We start from the raw sequence: 20,433 nt of genomic DNA on the forward strand, positions 1-20,433 counted from the left end.
TATTATTATTATTATTATTATTATTATTATTATTATTATTATTATTATTATCTAGTCATAACAAACTGTAGGGGGTGATGCTAATGTCTTTTACTAGCTGAAGAACCTGCATTGTCCGAAGACGACTCTGGTGGTCATGTAGCCAGCATGATTGCACAGAACACTGTTACCTTCCCACCAAATAAGTAGATACTTATTTATCTACTTGCACTTTCACATGCTTTTGAACTGCTAGATTGGCATGCCCTTCATATCACTACAGTGTGCCTGCGTCATACGCAGGCGCCTTTTACGTGGCTTTCAGTTTATGCCGAAAGCTGCGCAATAAGACTAACAATGGTGTGCATGCCATGCTGCACATCGTGCATGAGTCACATTATATCCAATGGGACTCAAGCATACGCGCTATTTACCTTACGCCGGGGAGGGGGGTTCCGGAACAGATCCCCCACATAAGGCAAGGGCTCACTGTACATTTTTCCTTGGCCTTTCTTTTCCACTTCCAGATGGGTAGGATAGAGACTTGTAATGCTGGAGGAATCTCCCTGTGAGTTGACCCATCCCTGATTTTTGTTTATATTTGGTAGGATGGACTAAAGCAGGGGTAGGCAACCTTTTTGAGTCGGGGGCCGGGTTGCTGTCCCTCAGACAACTTGGGGGGGCAAAGCCGGGGGGTGGAGCTTCCACCCTCCAGGGGCAGGGCCGCGTGCCAGAGGTGGAGCTTCCACCCTCCGGGGGCGGGGCCGCACACCTGGGGTGGAGCTTCCACCGAAGCCCCACGGGGAGGAGGAGGAGTGTGCCCGCCCTCTCCTCCTCGGTCTCTTCCTTTGGCCAAACGGGCTCCAAGGGGCTCTTTCGGCCGAAGGGGAGGGAGACCGAAGGGAAGGGCTTGGGCACCCGTCCCAGGCCCTTCCCTTTGGCTCTTCCCTTTGGCCAAAAGGGCTCCAAGGGCCATGGAGGAGCCCAGGAGGCGGCAGGCCACTTCCGCGGGCTCCTTCTCAGCCCGTGTGGCCCCAGGCCTCCCTCCGGAGAGAGAGGCCTGGGGCCGCAAGGGCTCTGGGGGGAGCCTGCGGAGGCAGCATGCCACTTCCGCGGGCTCCATTTTGGCCCCAGGCCTCCCTCTGGAGGGAGAGGCCTGGGGCCACAAGGGCCCTGGGGTGAGCCTGCGGAGGCGGCAGGCCACTTCCGCAGGCCCCTTCTCGGCCTGTGCAGCCCCAGGCCTCCCTCTGGAGAGAGAGGCCTGGGGCCGCAAGGGCCCTGGGTGAGCCCAGGGAGGCGGTATGCCGCTTCCATGGGCTCCATTTCGGCCCCAGGCCTCCCTCTGGAGGGAGAGGCCTGGGGCTGCATGGGCCGAGAAGGAGCCCGCGGAAGTCCTTCTCCTCCTGCTCCTCCCCCGGGCGGCGTGCTCAAGAGGAGCCCGTCCCCTTTGGCCAGCTGGCCAATGGCTGGATCACCAAAGGGGATGGGCTCCTAGCCCCGCGCTCTGCCCAGGAGGAGGAGGAGGAGGAGGAGGCCTTGGCGACGGCAGCGGCAATGGCAGGACCGGGCTGGTCCTCCTCACCCCCACTGCTCTTAAAGGGCCAGGGGCAGCTTGGAAACCAAAAGGCCTCCAGGCTGCTCCCAACCCTTTAGAGCAGCGGGGGCGAGGAGGACAAAGCTTGCCCTCGTCCTGCCTGCCCCCGCCGCCGTGGAAGAAGGGCCAAGGGCAGCCTGGAGGCCTCTGGGCCTCCAAGCTGCCCTTGGCCCTTTAAGGGCAGCGGCGAGGAGGAGGATGAAGCCAGGCCTCATCATCCTCGGAGCTGCCGTCGCAGATGAAGGGCCGTGGGCAGCCTGGAGGCCTCTGGGCCTCCAAGCTGCCCTTGGCCCTTTAAGGGTGGTGGCGAGGAGGAGGATGAAGCCAGGCCTCGTCCTCTTCGCCGCCGTGGAAGAGGGCCAGGGCAGCCTGGAGGCCTCTGGGCCTCCAAGCTGCCCTTGGCCCTTTAAGGGCACGGCGGCGAGTAGGGGATGAAGCCAAAGAAGGGCCGGGGCAGCCTGGAGGCCTCTGGGCCTCCAAGCTGCCCTTGGCCCTTTAAGGGCGGCGACAAGGAGGAGGATGAAGCCAGGCCTCGTCCTCCTCTTTGCCACCGCCACGTAAGAAGGGTCGGGGGCAGCCTGGAGGCCCAGAGGAAGAGGAGGAGGCCATGGCGGCGGTGGCGGCGGCGGCAGGACCAGGCTGGGGCCAGTCCTGCCGCCTCTGCGGGCCGCATACGGCCCGTTGGCCGGGGGTTGCCGACCCCTGGACTAAAGAGTGAGAGAGTGCCCTCTTTTTCCATCCTTCACGACCCTCATATTGGCTCTATGGAAGGGCCTACTTTAGATCCAAAGAAATCCCTTCCCAAGGTGTTCACACTGCTAACCTACCCTTTAACATTAAATTTACATACTTACTGCAGGGGCAGAAAAAGCTATACCACCCTGTGAATGTGCATCCATCATGGGAGATGGGAACATAACAAGCACAAACCATCACCAGGTTGTGGTGGAGCTGTGCGTTATTACACAGTCCATGCGTCATTGCTTCAGTGTTTACATGTTCCTGATTTCCTTTCTGCCTTAGCATACCCCAAAACAGGCCTGTGCACTGGGGATGGAATTTTATGGCTCTCCAGCATCACATAAATTAATTTTAAAAGGTCAGTGCATTTTTTTTCAAGTGTAAAGGAACCGTGTATAAAATGGGGCTAACCATTCTCCCATTGAAGCCTTTTGTTCCAATCTTGTAAAGGACTATCAACTGTCAGATTAGATATTAAAGCCACTGTAAAGCTAAATGAGTGGCTAATATTACTGGAGAGAATATCTGAGGAATAACAGGTGATTAGACACTTATCATAAAGCTTAAATGAGAAAGTTAATCACTGCTGCACTGTTGCATATTTCTTAACCTGGTGGGGGAAAGCTGCTCACATTTCTCAAGTGAATAGATGGAGATCCATGTAGGGCTGCCAGATCTCAGGCCTGGCCTTAAGTTTCCATGTTTTGTGGGTCATCTCGAGGTGAGAGACAAATGTGTAAATTCTCCAGTTTGGGGATGCTAGGTGCCATGCAAGAGGAAAGGTCAGTATACAGATCACCAGCGCAGCTATGAAAACAAATTGAAGCTTGCTACAATTTGCAAGGCTTAATAGATTTGTTGCTGCAACTTGCAAAATCTCTCCAGAGGTTATATGTATTTATTTAGGAGATTAGCACACTCTTTTTAAAGTGCCTTATCCCTGACAGGATAGAGGTGCATTTAAATTTACAAACAGGTTTTATCTTATTCACTGTGGCTAGGCGAATGTAGCCTATATACAGCCCAGGTGCCAGCTGGGCTTATTCTGCGGCTTTTAAAGAACGGGAAAAAATATTTTTGAAAAGCTGCAAAATAAGCCCAACTGGCATCTGGTATACAGGCTGCATTCGCTGGCATAAGGGATGTATACAGGTTGCATTCACCCAGGCATAGGTGAATGTGGTAAGACCTGTTTGCAAATTTAAATTGATATGGCTGGCCTTTGTGCCCATTGGCTACAGTTGTTTCTTCCTTTCCTCAAAACTTGCCCTGGATCTGTAGCCAATGGAGTAGGGACTGGTATCAATTCATGGACCACCACTTAGAATAGATCATCTTTGAATATGCCCCTGATAGTTTGGAAGCTTCCATTCTCAAATCTATAAGGTGTTAGTGGATCCAATATCTCTATTTTAAAAGTTTTGTCTATCTATACAAATTGTTTCATGGTTGGCATTCCAATCTCAGTTTGTGCATAAGGTGTGAATGATGGAGAGACTTCATAAGGAGGAGTATTATAATAATTCTGGTATGGCACTTCAGAGTATATGCAAGTAACGTAGCTATCTTTTACATTCTTCAGCAGGTTTGTAACATCACATTCAGTATCTCTGGTGTGAATACAGGCTTTCTTCCTATCGGATAGGTGCCCATCTATTACTACTGTATAAACATAATTGGTTGACTCAGATTCCTAAAGCAATAGTGTCTTAAAATCGATGGATGACTAGGTAATGTTAACAGCTATTGATACACCAGAAGTGCCTGAGCAGAAGCCCAGCAGGGCAAACAATGCACAAAGGACCAGCTCCAAAGTGGCCATCGCCAGGGGGAAAAGGGCAGTCAGAGCAAGGAGAGAGAAAGTTTCAGATCATTCTCATTCCCAGCCCTCCTGTCCTTTCCAACTTCTGCTCTTTCCTTTGGCCTTTCTGCCTGCCATCCAGGATTCCTGCAGTTCATCTATCAGCAGCCATGGATTCACTGCATGAAATCAAACCACTCCCTTAATGATATTTCCTTATTAACCACAAGCCTAGGCAGTTCCTGTTCCTTCTCTCCTAGCTTTGCTGAGGCAGGGCTGGCATTGCACTTGCCCTGCCACTTTTCTCAGCCTCTCCCACTTGCCAGTGTCTCTGTCCGTACCTGAGATTGATGGTGGAATGAAGTCTGTTTTCCTGCTGAGATGTTGCCTATATCCCAGCTTCTTTCTCTGACGCAGCTAATTTCCCCAAGGAGAGAGATTGATTTCTCCAGATGCATGATGGTTGTAATACACAACATCCATCAGCCAGACTGCCAGTCAAATGCATTCAGTGTCTATGTGTACACCTTAATGGGACATCCTTCATTATTCATTAGGCAGCAGTGGGACCCTAAAAGTCACTTTTCAAGTATTAATAAATAAAATGGTGACATAAATATTGTCCAGGCAGGTCGCTCCTATATTCAGCTCTTCTATGTCTTTGCAGGCCTGCCTACCAGAATGCTCTGGATGTAGCCTTGCTCTGTGCTCCCTTTCTTTACATCCTTGTAAGTCTGGCTCCAGGTTTGATGGGCCTACAAGGCATCATTCCCTGGGAGGGGGGGGGCTCCCTCCTACATTGGTGGGTCCCATTTTTGAGAGCTGATAGGAGAGAGGATCAGCTGTATGGGCCAGCAGTGGGAACTTGTAACTGCCCATGGGTTCCAGATGATGGGGCCAGCACTGCATCCTTGCAACAGGATCACGCTGATTCTCCCTTTTATTCCCCACAGCTTATGGCCTCTTCTCAAGCTGGCTTCCCACCATCCCCAGCACAAGGATCACACACCCTCTCATCAAAAACCAGGAGATCTACCACCGTTTCCCCTGGCAGCAGAAATGCTGTTCCTACCAGTGATGTAGTAGGTGCAGAGCTTGGGAATGTTATCCTGTTGTGACTATAACTCCCAGAATCCTCCAGCCAACATCACCAGTAGCAATGCTTGCTGATGGCTTTGGGAAGCCACAATATGAAAATATTTTTTTTTCGCTTCCAGGTTCTGATTCAATGTATGCGCCAGTTTTCTTCAAAGAGCCCACCCTCACCCAACATCTGAGAAGTTTGATTTAGCCCTGGAAACGTACCAGAAGGTTGTTCACAGCTTGGAAAATTTACTCTCACATTACATTACCCAGGTGGGCTGGGAGCATGGAAAAATTACTTTTGGGGACTATAGCTCCTATAATGCCCCAAGAACTTTGACTGTGGTCTAGAGGATTTTCTCTTAGATGGAATTTGTAGTCTAAACAGTAACTTTTCTGTAAACATATTTTAAATTGGTTTTCTCTAGAGGTTACTTATAAACTTATAAATTTTAGTCTTCAGATCATACTATTGGCAGACATGCTCAGAGAAGAAAGCAATAATCCTATACGCTAGTGGTGGTGGGGAATCATACAGTCCCCACCCCCCACCTCCTTATTGCTGAACTACAATTTTTAGCATTCCTTGCCATTGCAGAACAACAACATCTGGAGGGTTACATGATCCTCACTATAAACAGTCACATGGGAGGAAGTATCATCAAACTCATTGGGCCTTACTTCTGAGTAGCTATATTTAGAATTATTTAGTGTCACGTGCCTTTCTGAAAACCAAAAACAATGAATTATAATAACCTCTAGATGTTAGTCCCATGTTGGTGAATGTGTGGCACACGTGCCATCTGTGGCACACGAAGCCATCTGGGCCGGCATGCAGTGGACAGGCAGGGAGAAGCGGCTGGTGCAGGGCTCCTTCCTATGGCAGGTTCACCCTCGGGAAACTGAGCCGTAACAAGGAATGCCAGAAGCCCTGCCCCTTCTGGCAGGAAGCCCCACCCCAAACCTGGGGGACGCCATTGCTTTATTCTCTCCCTCCTACCATACATGGGTGTGTATGTGTTCTGTGCCTTCATTTCTGGTGACTCTAAGGCGACCGTATCATGGGGGGTTCTTGGTACTTTTCGCCAGAGGAGGTTTGCCATTGCTGTCCTCCGAGACTGAGAGATTATGATTTTGGGGAATGCATGTTGTTTACCTTAAAATAATTTGTGACAACCCTATCATGGGGTTTTCTTGGCAAGGTTTCTTCAGAAGGGTGGTTGGAGTTGTTTGTTTTTTTTTTGCCATGGTCATCCACTGAAGCTGAGAGAGAGTAGCCTGCTCATGTGCTTTGAAGTCTTTCCTGACTTAGATCAACTCTAAAGGTTTTCTTGTCAAGCTTTTATCAGATGGTTGGGGTTTTTGTTGTTGTTGTTTTTGCCATGGTCATCTTTTTAAGTTGAGAGAGTTTCAATGTGCTTTCAATTCTTTCCTGACTTAGGGCAACTATAACGGGTTCCTATCACAGGGTTTTCTTGTCAAGGTTTCTTCAGAAGGAGAGGGTTGTTGTTGTTTTTGCCATGGTCATCCTCTGAAGCTGAGAGAGTGTAGCCTGCCCCTGTTTCTGTGTACTTTCAAGCCTTTCTCAAAGTTTCTTCAGAGGAGGTTTGCCATTGCCTTCCTCTGAGGATGAGAAAGTGTGACTTGCCCAAGGTCACCCAGTGGGTTTCATGGCCAAGTGAGTTTCTTCAGAAGGAGGTTTGCCACTGCCTTCCTCTGAGGCAGAGACAGTGTGACTTGCCCAAGTTCTCCAAACGAGTTTCTTCAGAGGAGGTTTGCAATTGCCTTCCTCGGAGGCTGAGAGTGTGTGACTTGCCTAAGATCTCCCAGTGGGTTTCATGGCCCTGGTCTCCAGAGTCACACGCTCAAACCAGTGGCTCTCTTTGTTTTTGTTCTTATGCTGTGCCTTCTGTGCTTTATTATGCTTGTTGTTGTTCTTGTGTGCCTCCAAGTCATTTCCAACCTATAGGCCCAGGGCTCCATTCCAAGCACTGGTTCGTGGTGACCCTAAGGTGAGAACATCATGGGGAAGCTTCATCAGAGGGGCATTTCCATTGCCATCTTCTGAAGCTGAGAAAGCATGACTTGTATGTGTGGTGCCTTCAAGTTATTTCTGAGTTATGGCGACCCTAAGGTGTAACTAGCATGGAGTTTTCTTGGCAAGTTTCATCAGAGGGTTTTTTTTTTGTTTTGTTTTGTTTTTGTTTTTTTGTTTTTTGCTATTGCTAGCCTGAGGCTGAGAGAGTGTTCCTTGGGTTTACCCCCCCCAAAAAAAGTGCCGCCCCCAGAAGTTGGAAGTCCCACCCCCAGTAGTCCCACCCCCAGAAAGCGAAAGTCCTGCCCCCAGAAGTCCCACCCCAGAAGCAGAAATCCCACCCCCAGAAGGCAAAAGTCCCACCCCCAGCACTTGAAGACACCCAGTGTGGGAATGCCACTGAGTTTGAGCACTTGGTCTCTAAAAGGTTCACCATCACAGGATCTCATCACATGAGCCCTGGGGAATGGGCCCAGCATGGAACAAAAAGGGACGGGAAGAGAGCAGAACAGGATTATTACCCGTTTTACCACACACTGGAACACTGCCGCCACCACTGAAAGTTCCCATTCTGTTCTCCATCTGTGCCAGAGAAGCCAATTTTCAGGAACTGTTCTGAACAGTTCCTGAAAATTGGGCTCTCTGGCACAGATGTGGAATGGAATGGGGACTGGCGGCGGCGGCGGCATTCCAGCGTGTGGTACAATGGGTAATAACCCTGTTCCGCTCCCTTCTCACCCCCTTTCATTCTGTGCCAGGCCCATTCCCCAGGGCCCGTGTGATGAGGTCTACTATTAATCTGTTGCACCTTAAAGCCTAAGAAATTTTATGCCTTAAAACATTGGTGGACTACAGTCCACTCTGTGCATCTGATGAGGTGATCTGTAGTCCAAGAAGGTTTTTGTCATAATAAACTGAATTAGTCTTTGATATCCTAAAAGACGCTTTTTTGGATTTAAGCCAAGATCTTGAGTCCCTCAGTTATCAGCTATCAAGGTTGTGCATGTGGAGTCTTCATGGCAATTGAGTCCTTCCCTCTTTCCTTGCCTAATGAGACAAGTCTGCTTAATTCTTTACCAAGAACATTCATAAATCCCCTGCACTGATGATTTCATAAGAGGAAGAGCAGCAGACGGTTTTTCTTTCCTTGACACTGAGTTCTTCTTTGCTGGGGGTCATACTGAAGCTGAAGGACAGCTGGAAGTCATTTAACATCCACTCACTTTGTTGATACTCTGAGAGCATGGAATCACTCTGTTGAAACCAGTCTTTCTCTCCCATGGGACCCTGCAAACTGCCACCTACTTCCCAAAGGCTTTTTTTTATGAAACACTTGACAAAGTGACCTCATTAATTAATTAAATGGGCTAACGCTCTGGCCATATACTTTAGTTAATTGCTCTTTTGTCATCTGGGGAGAATTCTCTATGCCTCATTGATTATTCTGGGTTTTGCCTGATCAATAGTGCAATAAAGCATGGTTGCTTTAAAAAGTGATTAAAAAGATAAATACATGGGACACTCTGAAGGAACTGGGAGGCAGCTCAGGAGCTAAATCCAATGGCCAGGAATGACCTCCTTACCCCTGAGACAGGGATCTGCCCCTGGGCCTCCAGGAAGCCCAGACTGTTTCAAGAGGACTCACTCTAACCTGACAGTACACACATTTTTCTTTTGGCCAAGGCATCACAACACTTGCGTGCGTGGCGAGGCAATGCCTCATGACACAGGGACAGACTTAACTAATAAGTGATGTAATGTCTGTGCATAATTTGCATATAGCCGAATGTGTATGTCTGCTCATTAGATCTGACAATAAATGAAAAACTGTTCTTCCCTTTCTTTCTCAGTTAGCTCATCATGCCAACAATGAGGAGAGAATTTGTAGCTCACACCCACTTCTGTTCCTATCTCAGAGCGAGATAAATTCATCTTTATAGTTTTCATGCTTGGGTTCTCAGCTCGCTGAGTTCTGGGACCCAAACAAACTATCATTCCCAGAATTTCATAGCACTGAGCCATGACAGTTCAATCTGGATTATTTCTGCAGTGTCGATGCAGCTGTAAGTAACTAAATAGCTGATGTATTATTATTATTCTTAACCTTTATTTATTAAGCACTGTAAATTTACACAGTGCTGTACATACAATATTTTTAACTGGACGGTTCCCTGCCCTCAGGCTTACAATCTAAAAAGACACAACACAGAAGGAGAAGGGAGTGGTGGTGGGGAAGGGGCCTGTCTAGTAGGATAATACATATAAAATACATAGCAATACAGGAAATGATTAAATAAAACAGACTACAAAAGAACATCAAATAGCAAGTGACAATTATGCAATGCCTGGGAACGCTTCTCTGAACAGGAGAATATCAGCATATTTATTGTGGTCTTGATTCATCTCCCAGTACTGTAGATTCCAGAATGGTAGCAGGCACAGCTCTCTGGAGTCTCTGACTAAACATAACCAATTGCTTCTCTATCTTTTCAACAGGAAGTGCTCCAGCTTGAACCTAGTCACCTCTGCATGCAAACTATATGCTTGGCGACTGAGATGCACCCAGTATAGGCACAGTTCAGACAAGCAATGCCTGCAGCAGAGTGGCCTGCCATTTACCACTTGAGAAAAGTGGCTACACCAGTCTCAGTCCAACCCAGCTAGATGATAAACCTTCCCAGTGGAGCAACAATACCACCTAGAGGCTAAGTGAGGTATGCCTATTTCATAACCATATGAATGCATCCATTTCTTTTTCTCCTTTATTCAACTGTCACTTCACATTTTGTGAGAAAGATGGATTTGCTGCTCCAATTGTTATCAAGCCTTAAATCTTAAAGAGTTAAACCAGTGCCAACACTAAGCCTTTCTGCCTGCTGTTCTGCTGGCTGGTTGTTTACATTCACAGGTCATATTTTGCATTCATAGGTAAATGTGTCCTGCAGAAGAATCGGATGCATCCCAGCTGTGGTACAGAGTCTTCCCATCAAAATGGGAAGCTTTCTTGATGCCCCCATGTCATTGTCATAGCTGTTTTCTGGGTCTTCATTTAGCTGAGTTGTCATGGAAGCTCCTTTATGATTTTATAGTCAGGGTATCCACACTATACAATTATAGCAATTTGATCCCTCTTTGACTGCCATGGCTCCACTCTATGGAATTCAGAAGAAGCTGAGGAAAGCCCAATATTGAATATACTGTAGTAAATGGGTTTTGAGGCAGCCCACCCTCCCCCCTGCAAACTACACCAAGTGCACTCAGTGCAAGTATAAACACACCATGGAAATAACCTGGGCCCGGTACATGTGGGCGGGAAGTGGAGTGCCGGCGCCAATTCTAGGGTTCGGGAACACACAGCAACTGCACACTCCCAAACCCTAGTCCGTACGGATACCATCATCATGGCGGCCTCCCATCCATATGGGGGCTGCCATGATGATGTCGCTGCCTTATAGCGAACAGACATCACTGGCAGGAAGTGGCGTCGTGGTGGTGCCCGTTCCTGTTTGTGGTGCTGCCAAAAGAAGCTGTTCTAGGCAGCTTCTTTTTGGCGATGTGTTGGTGCTGCAGCATGCAGCTGCTGCAATAAATAAATAATAATAAATAAAACTTTTATTTATACTCCCCTCTTCTGTAGCAAGACAATCAGAGCAGCTCACACTAAAACGTCCACATACAATATAATACATAAAATTACATAAAAAAGAATTAAATATATCACAATTAAAAGAGTTTTAAAATCAATTTATAATAAAGATAACATAGGCAGGGAAGTAGTAAATACATGGTGTGAAGGGGTAATCAGTCTGTGGCCGGGGAATTTATTCAGGAAAGACCTTTTGGAACAGATCTGTCTTGGCAGCTTTTTTGAAGCTGCAGCACCAACTTGGGGCAAAGACAGGCAGTGTGGAGCTACTCATCTGTCGAGCCCCCTGGTTTCCACACCGGGTTGTTTTGTGGTGCTCATGGGTTCTTTGTTGTTCGCATGCATTTGAATACATCCAATTAATTGGGGGGGAGCTACTAAAAACCACTTAACCCAGGATAATCGATGTCAGGGTGGGTTCTGAGGTTTTTTTTAAAGATTTGGATTCTCGGCTATATGAATAACTGATGTGAAGAAACCCAGTATAAAACGCTGCATGCCTTGAACATCATTCGAATACATTTGCAGCATCGACTCCATCTTTATTCGAATACTGACATGTGTGAGCAACCGAACTCACAGAGATGAGCATAGATGTGGTTCCATAGTGTGAACAACAAACCAGGAATGCATGAGAGGGATTATTCACATAGTCGTGCTAAAAAAAGCAAGGTGTGAATGATCCCTAGACTATCGAAGATTAGAGTTTGAAATCTTACTCAGCCGTGGAAACCCAATGAATGATCATGGGTAAGTCATACTTTGGAGATTATTGCACTACACTCTTATAGTATTGCTATTCCACTTTAACTGCTCTGATGCATTCTGAGGTTTGTAGTTCAATGAGGCCTAAGAGCTCTCTGGCTGAATATTCTAAATGCCCCTCCCTAAATAGCAAATCTCAGAATGCAACAGGAGGCAGCCAGAGCAATTAGGAAGACAGTTACAAAACCACTCTGAAGATATCTTGCCAAGAAAACCCCATGTGAGATTTGCCTTTGAGTTGCCAAATGTCAGAAACAACTTGAAGGCACACAACAACAAAAGGGATGCTTAATAACTGTGCAAGTGACACTAAGCTACAAAGTGGAGCAGGGACGTAGCCAGGATTTTAGGAAGGGGGGGGGTCCAGACTAAGTGCCAACATTATAATGGGGCTTAGGCCCATTATATGGCGCAGCAATGGCGCAGCAGCACATGCCATTTGTTTTTCTAATGGAAGGAGGGGGGTCCGGACCCCTCGGACACACACATCCCTTGGCTACATCCCTAAGGGGAGTTAACATTAACGAAGACAAGATGACTTTCCAGATTCTGACTCATTCTGTGATGCTTGAATAGCTGTTTATCTTGGCAACAGTAGAAGCATAAACTCAAGAAACAAGAGAAGGAAGGCTGAAGGGAGGGAAGAAAGGCTCAGCAGCCCTATCTCACACTACAGTATTAGGCCAAGGAAAGAAAGCAGCCAAAGGCAGGACCATATGCAGTTAACATGAGTTCCTTTGAACTGACAATGGGTTTCCATATCTGAGTGGGGACTTGAACCCTGGTCTCCCAGCCCAACACTCAGACCACTAACCCGCATTGGCTCTCTGACTTCAGTGGAACTTAATTTTAAGCAGTTCATAGGGTTGCTCTGCTTCTCCATCTGAGAATACCAATAATAAAATAATAAAATGTTTATTTCTATCCCGCTTTTTGCCAGGCAATCAAAGCGACGAACAACAAGCTAAAATAATCCATATATATACATAGTACCCCCTGCCCTTAAAACAAGATTAAACAATATAAGATTAAAACTAACATGCTACAATCCAGTTAATCCAAATAATAACCATGGGCAGAGTTTGATAGATGGGAAGTCTTATTCGTGGCCGAGTATTTTATTCTGGGAAGGCCTGCCAGAAGAGATCCATCTTAATGGCTTTTTTGAAGCACTCTAGATTGGTAATTTGATAGATCTCGTCCAGCCATTCCATAAATTGGGAGCGGCTGCAGAAAATGTCCCCTGGGAGGTCTCCGTCAATCTGGTCTTTAAGGGCTGTAGTAAGTTCCTCCCAGAGGACCTGAGTGTTCAGGGCGGATTGTATGGAAGCAGGTGATCCCTTAGATGGGTTGGGCCCAAATCATGTAGGACTTTAAAGGTGATATAACCAACACCTTGTACTGTGCCCAGAAACTAATAGGCAGCCAGTGGAGTGACTTCAATATTGGTGTTATATGGTCACTCCTTGCTGTTCCTGTGACCAACCTGGCTGCCATATTCTGTACCAACTGGAGTTTCTGGACTAGGCACAAGGGTAGCCCCATGTAGAGCGCATTGCAAAAATCAAGTCTTGAGGTTACCAATGCATGTACTATGGTTTCGAGGTCACCCTGTTCGAGGAAAGGGCGCAGCTGGCATATCAGCCAAAGCTGATAACAGGCGCTTTTGACTGTTGCATTCACCTGATTCCTCATCTGAAGCAACGGATCAAGAAGCACTCCCAGACTGTGAACACAGTCCTTCGAGGAGAGCGTGAGCCCCTCTAGGACTGGAGGTTGCAGCCCAATACCTGGTTTGGGGGCCCATATCATAAATACCTCCATTTTATTTGGATTCAACTTGAGCTTTTTCCCCCTCATCCAATTCATTACTGCCTGAAGACACTGGTTGAGGGGAGAGATGCCATCTGTCATTGTCGCTGATGACCAGGACATGGAGAAATATATTTGGGTGTCATCAGCATATTGATAATTCTCAGCCCCCTATCCACTGATGATTTCTCCCAGCGGCTTCATATAAATGTTAAATAGCATCGGGGACAGGATGGCACCTTGAGGGACACCTCAATTAAACTCTGTTTTTGAAGAGCAACTGTCCCCGAGCATCACCCTCTGAAACCTGCCAAAGAGGAAGGAACGGAACCATTGCAACGTAGTGCCTCCAATTCCTAACTCTCTCAGGTGTTCCAGGAGGATGTTGTGGTCTATTGTATCGAATTCCGCTGAGAGGTCTAGAAGCACCAACAGGGTCATGCTCCCTCTGTCAATGCCTAGATGAAGGTCATCAGTTAGAGAGACCATGGCAGTCTCCACCCCATACCTGATCCTGAAGCCCGTTTGAAATGGATCAAGAAAATTGGCTTCATCCAAGACCATTTGGAGCTGAAGAGCAACTGCCCTCTCGATCACCTTGTTCAAAAATGGTAGATGAGAAACAGGCCTATAATTTTTCATGTCCAGGGGGTCAAGGGAGGGTTTTTTTCAAGAGTGGTCTAACAGTCACTTCTTTCAAAGAGGATGGTATATGGCCCTCCCCTAGGGAAGCACTGATGATACATCTAAGAAGTGCCATCAATGCCTCACCCCCCCTGGACAGCCATCCACGATGGGCAGGGATCAAGAGGGCATGTTGTCTTTTTTACCTTTCCAAGGATCTTGTCCACATCATCAGTACTCACTAGCTCAAACTGATCCAGTTTAATCTCATAAACGGATTTACCGGACACCTCAGTAGTTGGTTTTGCTTCGACATTGGAGTCCAAATGAGCTTTTATTTGAGAGATTTTGCCTGCAAAGTAGTTGTTGAAAGAATCGTAGCAGGCCGTTGTTGGGTTAAGTAGAGGGTTCTGGGTAGATGGCATCACCATCAGTTCCCTCACCACCCTAAACAGTTCTGCTGGACGAGACTTTGCAGACACAATATGGGCAGACGAAGAGAATAATAAATAATAATAAATAAAACTTTTATTTATATCTCGCTTTTCTGTGATAAGACAATCAAAGCGGCTACAACATGTTAAAATCCACATTTACAAATTTACATCCCAAATTCCCCCCCTTAAAACAGGATTAAACAAATTACAATTAAAACATCTATTAAAAACACAATAAAATTCAGCGAGGACAGAGCAGTGGGCTGATACATGATGTGGGGGGCAATCATTCTGTGGCCAGGTACTTTTATTCAGGAAAGGCCTGCCGGAAGAGATCCATCTTGACAGCTTTTTAAAAGCTGTCAATTTGACGGATCTTGTCTGGCAGACCGTTCCATAGTTTGGGAGCAACTGCAGAGAAGGCCCTCTGGGAGGTAGCAGTTAGTCTGGTTTTTAAAGGCTGCAATAGATTCCTCCCAGAGGACCTGAGGGTGTGGGGCGGATAATATGGAAGCAGGCGATCCCTCAAATAGGTTGGACCCAAGCCATGTAGGGCTTTAAAGGTTATAACCAACACCTTGTACTGTGCCTGGAAACTAATAGGCAGCCAGTGAAGAGATTTTAAGATGGGTGTTATTCGGTCACTCCTAGTTTTTCCAGCGACCAGCCTGGCTGCCATATTTTGCACTAGTTGAAGTTTCCAGACTAGGCACAAGTTTCCAGACTAGGCCATGTAGAGTGCATTACAGAAATCAAGTCGTGAAGTTACCAGTGAATGTACAACAGTTTCTAGGTCCTTTACTTCCAGGAAAGGGCGCAGCTGGCGTATCAGCCGAAGCTGATAACAGGCGCTCCTGATCGTCGCATTCACCTGATTTCTCATGTGAAGCGACGGATCTAGGAGCACCCCCAGACTGCGAACACAGTCCTTTGTGGAGAGCGCGACCCCATCTAGGACTGGAGGTTACAACCCTATACCTGGTTTGGGGGCCCTTACTGGAAGTACCTCCGTTTTGTCTGGATTCAGCCTGAGTTTGTTTTTCCTCATCCAGCCCATTACCGCTTCAAGACACTGATTGAGCAGAGAAATGCCATCTGTTGTCATAGCTGCTGATCGGGACATGGAGAAATATATTTGGGTGTCATCAGCATACTGATAACACCCTGCCCCATGTCTGCGAATGATTTCCCCCAGCGGCTTCATATAAATGTTGAATAGCATTGGGGCAGTATGGCACCTTGAGAGATGCCACATTTAAGCTCCGTTTTCGAGGAGCGACTGTCTCCAAGCATCACCCTCTGGAATCTACTCGAGAGGAAGGACCGGAACCACTGGAGTGCAGTGCCACTGATTCCTAACTCTCCCAGGCGTTCCAAGAGGATGTTGTGATCTACTGTATTGAAGGCCGCTGAGAGGTCTAGAAGCACCAACAGGGAGGGTCACGCTTCCTCTGTCAATGCCTAGACGAAGATCGTCAGCCAGAGCAACCATGGCAGTCTCCACCCCATATCCTGTCCTGAAGTCGGTTTGAAATGGGTCTAGATAATCGGTTTCATCCAAGATGACTTGGAGTTGAAGGGCGACAGCCCTCTCAATCACCTTGCTTAAAAATGGCAGATGGGATACTGGCCTGTAGTTCTTCATATCCAGGGGGTCCAGGGAAGGTTTTTTCAGGAGCGGTCTAACAACCGCCTCCTTTAAGCAAGTTGGAACACAACCTTCCCTAAGGGATGCATTGATGACATCTCTGAGAAATGCCATTGAGGCATCACCCCCCTGGATGGCCAGCCATGATGGGCAGGGATGGAGTGGACATGTCGTCTTCTTCACATTTCTAAGGATCTTGTCCACGTCCTCGGTATTCACAAACTCAAACCGATCCAGTTTAACCTCAACAACGGGTTCACTGGACACCCCATCAGTCGATTCTGCAGCAATCCTGGCATCCAGGTCGGCTCTTATCTGAGAGATTTTATCTGCAAAGTAGTTATTAAAAGCATCACAGCAGGCTGTTGTCGGGTTAAGCAAAGGGTTGTGCACAGCTGGAACCTGTGTCAGTTCCCTTACCACCCTAAACAGCTCTGCTGGACGGGACTCCGCAGATGCAATACGTGCAGAGGAGAAAGATCTCTGCACTGCCTATATCGCCTCTCTATAGGAACGAAGAAATTTCCTATGACGAGTTCTGTCAGATAAGAGTTGAGTGTCACGCCACTCACGCTCTTGTCATTGTCCAACCCGCTTCATTTTCCTCAGATCTTTGGTGTACCATGATTTACGATTCAGAGCGGGTTGGAAAGGACGCTTGGGAGCAATTGTGTCGATGGCCTTGGCGATATCGGTGTTCTTCGACAGAATCACCAGCATTACCAACCAAGGAACCCTCTAGTTGGTTCCATTAACCTTCGAGGGGCGGACCATTCTAATGGGTCCTCCACCCCCGACGGGGCAGACTGTGGTTCTTAGTTCAGCCTTGACCAGGAAATGATCCGTCCACGACAGTGCGGTGGTACTAGTTACCTCTGCCCACGGATATTCCTGCTCCGTACTGAAGACCGCATCAAAGGTATGACCTGTGCAATGTGTTGGCCCGGAAACCAATTGGAATAGGCCCATGCCTGTCATGGAATCCATGAACTCCCGAGCTGCAGCTGTTAAACTGGTCTCAAGTGGGATGTTGAAGTCGCCCAGAATTATAAGTCTGGGCGACTCCAACAACAACTCCGAGACCAGCTGTGTCAGCTTGGATAGGGAGTCTGTTGGACAATGAAGTGGACGGTATACTAACAGAATCCCTATACTATCCTTGGTTTTCAGGCTGATGTACATACACTTGAAGTGGTCAGTTTTCCGGATAGGTATCCTGGTCAAGGTGAGATTATCTCTGTGGACCAGAGCCACTCCGCCCCCTCGCCCACTTTCCCTTATCTGCTCACTGATTCCAGGTGATGGCACTGTCATCCCCCAGCCAGGTATCTGTGAAACAGGCCAGGTCAGCTTCCTCATCCACAAAGAGGTTGTGGATGATGTGGGTCTTATTCTTTACCGACCTGGCATTACAAAGGAGCAAGGTAAGGTTCTGTGGCATGATTGGTAAGCCCCCCAATCTATTCTGGGTAACAGAGTGAGCTGAATGTGGGATCGCTTTTAAACATCGATCCCGCCTTCCTTTGTAACATAACCTCACTCTGTTGTCGCCATATTTTCCTTTGCCCCACACAACCTCAATTCTTGCTCCAAGTTTAGTCCCAGCCAACTCACCCCCCTCACATCCCATTGGTCTTACTATTCTCTGATCCCAATGTTCTTAGGGAGAAGAATAGCTGTGCTGCTCTTCATAGGCCTGCCTCCAGAGGGACCACACCCTCTGACTGCTGTCCTGCCTCTGCTGCCTTCTTTGCCCCTGGTGGAGTTGGGGAGAGAGAGAAAGCTGCTTCAGACTTGGCTGCTGGTCTTCCTGAGGGCTGGGGGAGTGGCTTTTAAGCTTACCACTCCTGCCACGCCCTCCTGCTGCTGCCTGGCCTCTGCTGCCTTCTTTGCCCCTGGTGGAGTTGGGGAGAGAGGGAAGGCTTGCTTCAGGCTAGGCTGCTGGTCTTCTCTTTGCTGCTTTAATTGCCTCTCCATAAGAACAAAGGAATTTCTTATGGTGAGTTTTGTCAGATAAGAGTCCAGATTTCCACCAATCACGCTCTAGTCGTTGTCCCACCCGCTTCATATTCTTCAGCTCTCTGGTATATCAGGGCTTCTGATTTGAAGCGGGTCAGAAAGGACGCTCAGGAGCGATTGTGTCAATGGCCTTAGTAAGATCGGTGTTCCACATATTCACCAAGGCTTCAACAGAATCACCGGCATCATCAACCATCAAACCCTCTAGAGCTTTCTGGAATCCGATTGGTTCCATTAGCTTTTGAGGGTGGACCATTCTAATGGGTCCTCCACCCCTGAGGGAGCAGACAGTGGCTCTTAGTTCTGCCCTGACCAGTAAATGATCCGTCCATGACAATGCAGAGGTATTAACTACCTCTGCCCACAGATATTCCTGCTCCATACTAAAGACTGCATCAAGAGTATGACCCACAAAATGTGTTGGCCCATTGACCAATTGGGAAAGGCCCATGGTTGTCATGGATTTCATGAACTCCCGAGCCGCACCCATTAGACTGGTCTCGAGTGAGATGTTGAAGTCACCCAGGACTAAAAGTCTGGGCGACTCCAACAGCAACTCCTGAGACCAGTTGCATCAGCTCAGATAGGGAGTCTGTTAAACAACGGGGTGGATGGTATACCAACAGAATCCCTATACTGTCCCTGGTCTTCAGGCGTAGGTACATACACTCGAAGCAGTCAGTCTTCCGGTGTTGGGAATATTGGGTCTTCCTTGAGAATTGTTAGAAACTCAGGAAGGAGAAGCAAGATTAACTTTAATCTTGCTAGCAAAGTTCCCCACAGCAAAAGAGTGAGCAAGCAGGAAGATAGTTTAACTAGCTCCACACCTTTCTCCCAGCCCCCAGTGTCCCCAATAAAAGAAACACAGTCACTTGGTTAAAAGTGAAAAAAGAAAATAAGTTTACTTACAAAATCATGTGTACAAACAAGTACACAGGCACAGCTTCATGTTGCAGGAAAAATCAGGTAGAAAAACAGTCTCCAAGCATCTCAAAAGAAAGATATTTCCTCAGCATGCATCCATCTCCACAAAGGTCAGCAAGCTAGTAATGGCGACTTGATCTGTGTCTTCTTCACCCAGGACAAAGGAAATTAAGTGTCCTCATGGTAAACAGGAAATGAGAGCAGGATGTGAGGAGGGGCTGCTAGTAAACAATAAAACTACCATTGACATGCATTCCTAGAAAAGGTCTTGGCCTAAAAGCATCATAGAGATATAGTACTAGAAAGGCTTAGCATGCGAAGTTGCTGTATCCCAACTTCCGGACAGGTATCCCAAGACCTCTTTGAAACCTGAAGCCTGTCTCGTCCCCCTTAAGGTCAGAGAGTGTCTAGTCCATTGCAGTGTACACCAAGAGAGATGGAAGCAGTGTGGAAGTCACATCTTGTCTTCTTCAACACTCCTCTCTTTCAGTACCTATACGGAGGATGGAGAACACGAGGGAACATATCTACAAGGATGGAGATGTTAGCAGTCTTTTTATTGCTCTGTTTTTATTGCCTTTCCTGTTCTTAGCAGGCCCAGGGCCCTAAAGGTTTGACTTGACAAATCAAATTTGATATATTGCAGACCCTTCTTTACTACTTCTTCTTCTTCTTATTATTATTATTATTAGTAGTAGTAGTAGTATCTTATATCCCGCCTTTCTCCCAATATATGTACTCAAGTTGACATGCAGACTACAATGTCACTCCTCCTGGTCTCCTCTACATGCATTTAACAACAACAACAACAACAACAACAACCCAAAGAAACATATTTGACTCATGAAGAAAGACTGGGTTTTGAAAGCTTGCACAGTGACTTTTGTGCCTCTTCAGTTGGCTTTGTAACAGTGTTACCACTATACAGACTCTGGGGTTTGTTTTATACTCAGCACAGCTACCTCTCCATTCTGATGGCCTGACTAGAGAAGTCACAGCAGCAAGTAAGCAACACGATGGCTTGGGAGTGTCTTAAGGAACACCCCACCAAGACTCAAGTAGCTGTGTCCTGGCTGGCTCAGGAATGTGTCTGATGACCAATTAAACATATGATGTGGTGTGCGCGCGTGTGCATTTGTATGTGCAAACGGGGGACAGGAAAGAGACACAACCACATCCTATCTTTAAGACACTTGTCTTACACCCCAGAAGTCTGGGCTGCTTCATATGTGCAAGTATTCCACGTCTCTCTTCTTTCATCTTCCTCTCCTGTGGCTTGCTGCATCCATTGCAAATGCCCATCACCCAAAGGAGAAAAACAAAAT

The 20,433-nt window shown here is 47.2% G+C and overlaps 1 pseudogene; it reads right to left on the reverse strand.

The window, feature by feature from the left end:
- Positions 1-3,635: 3,635 nt before the first annotated feature.
- LOC121920403 lies at positions 3,636-4,136 on the reverse strand (annotated as a pseudogene).
- Positions 4,137-20,433: the final 16,297 nt, after the last annotated feature.

This window comes from Sceloporus undulatus, chromosome 2 (assembly GCF_019175285.1).
Source record: "Sceloporus undulatus isolate JIND9_A2432 ecotype Alabama chromosome 2, SceUnd_v1.1, whole genome shotgun sequence".
In the NCBI taxonomy this organism is placed as follows: Eukaryota; Metazoa; Chordata; class Lepidosauria; order Squamata; family Phrynosomatidae; genus Sceloporus; species Sceloporus undulatus.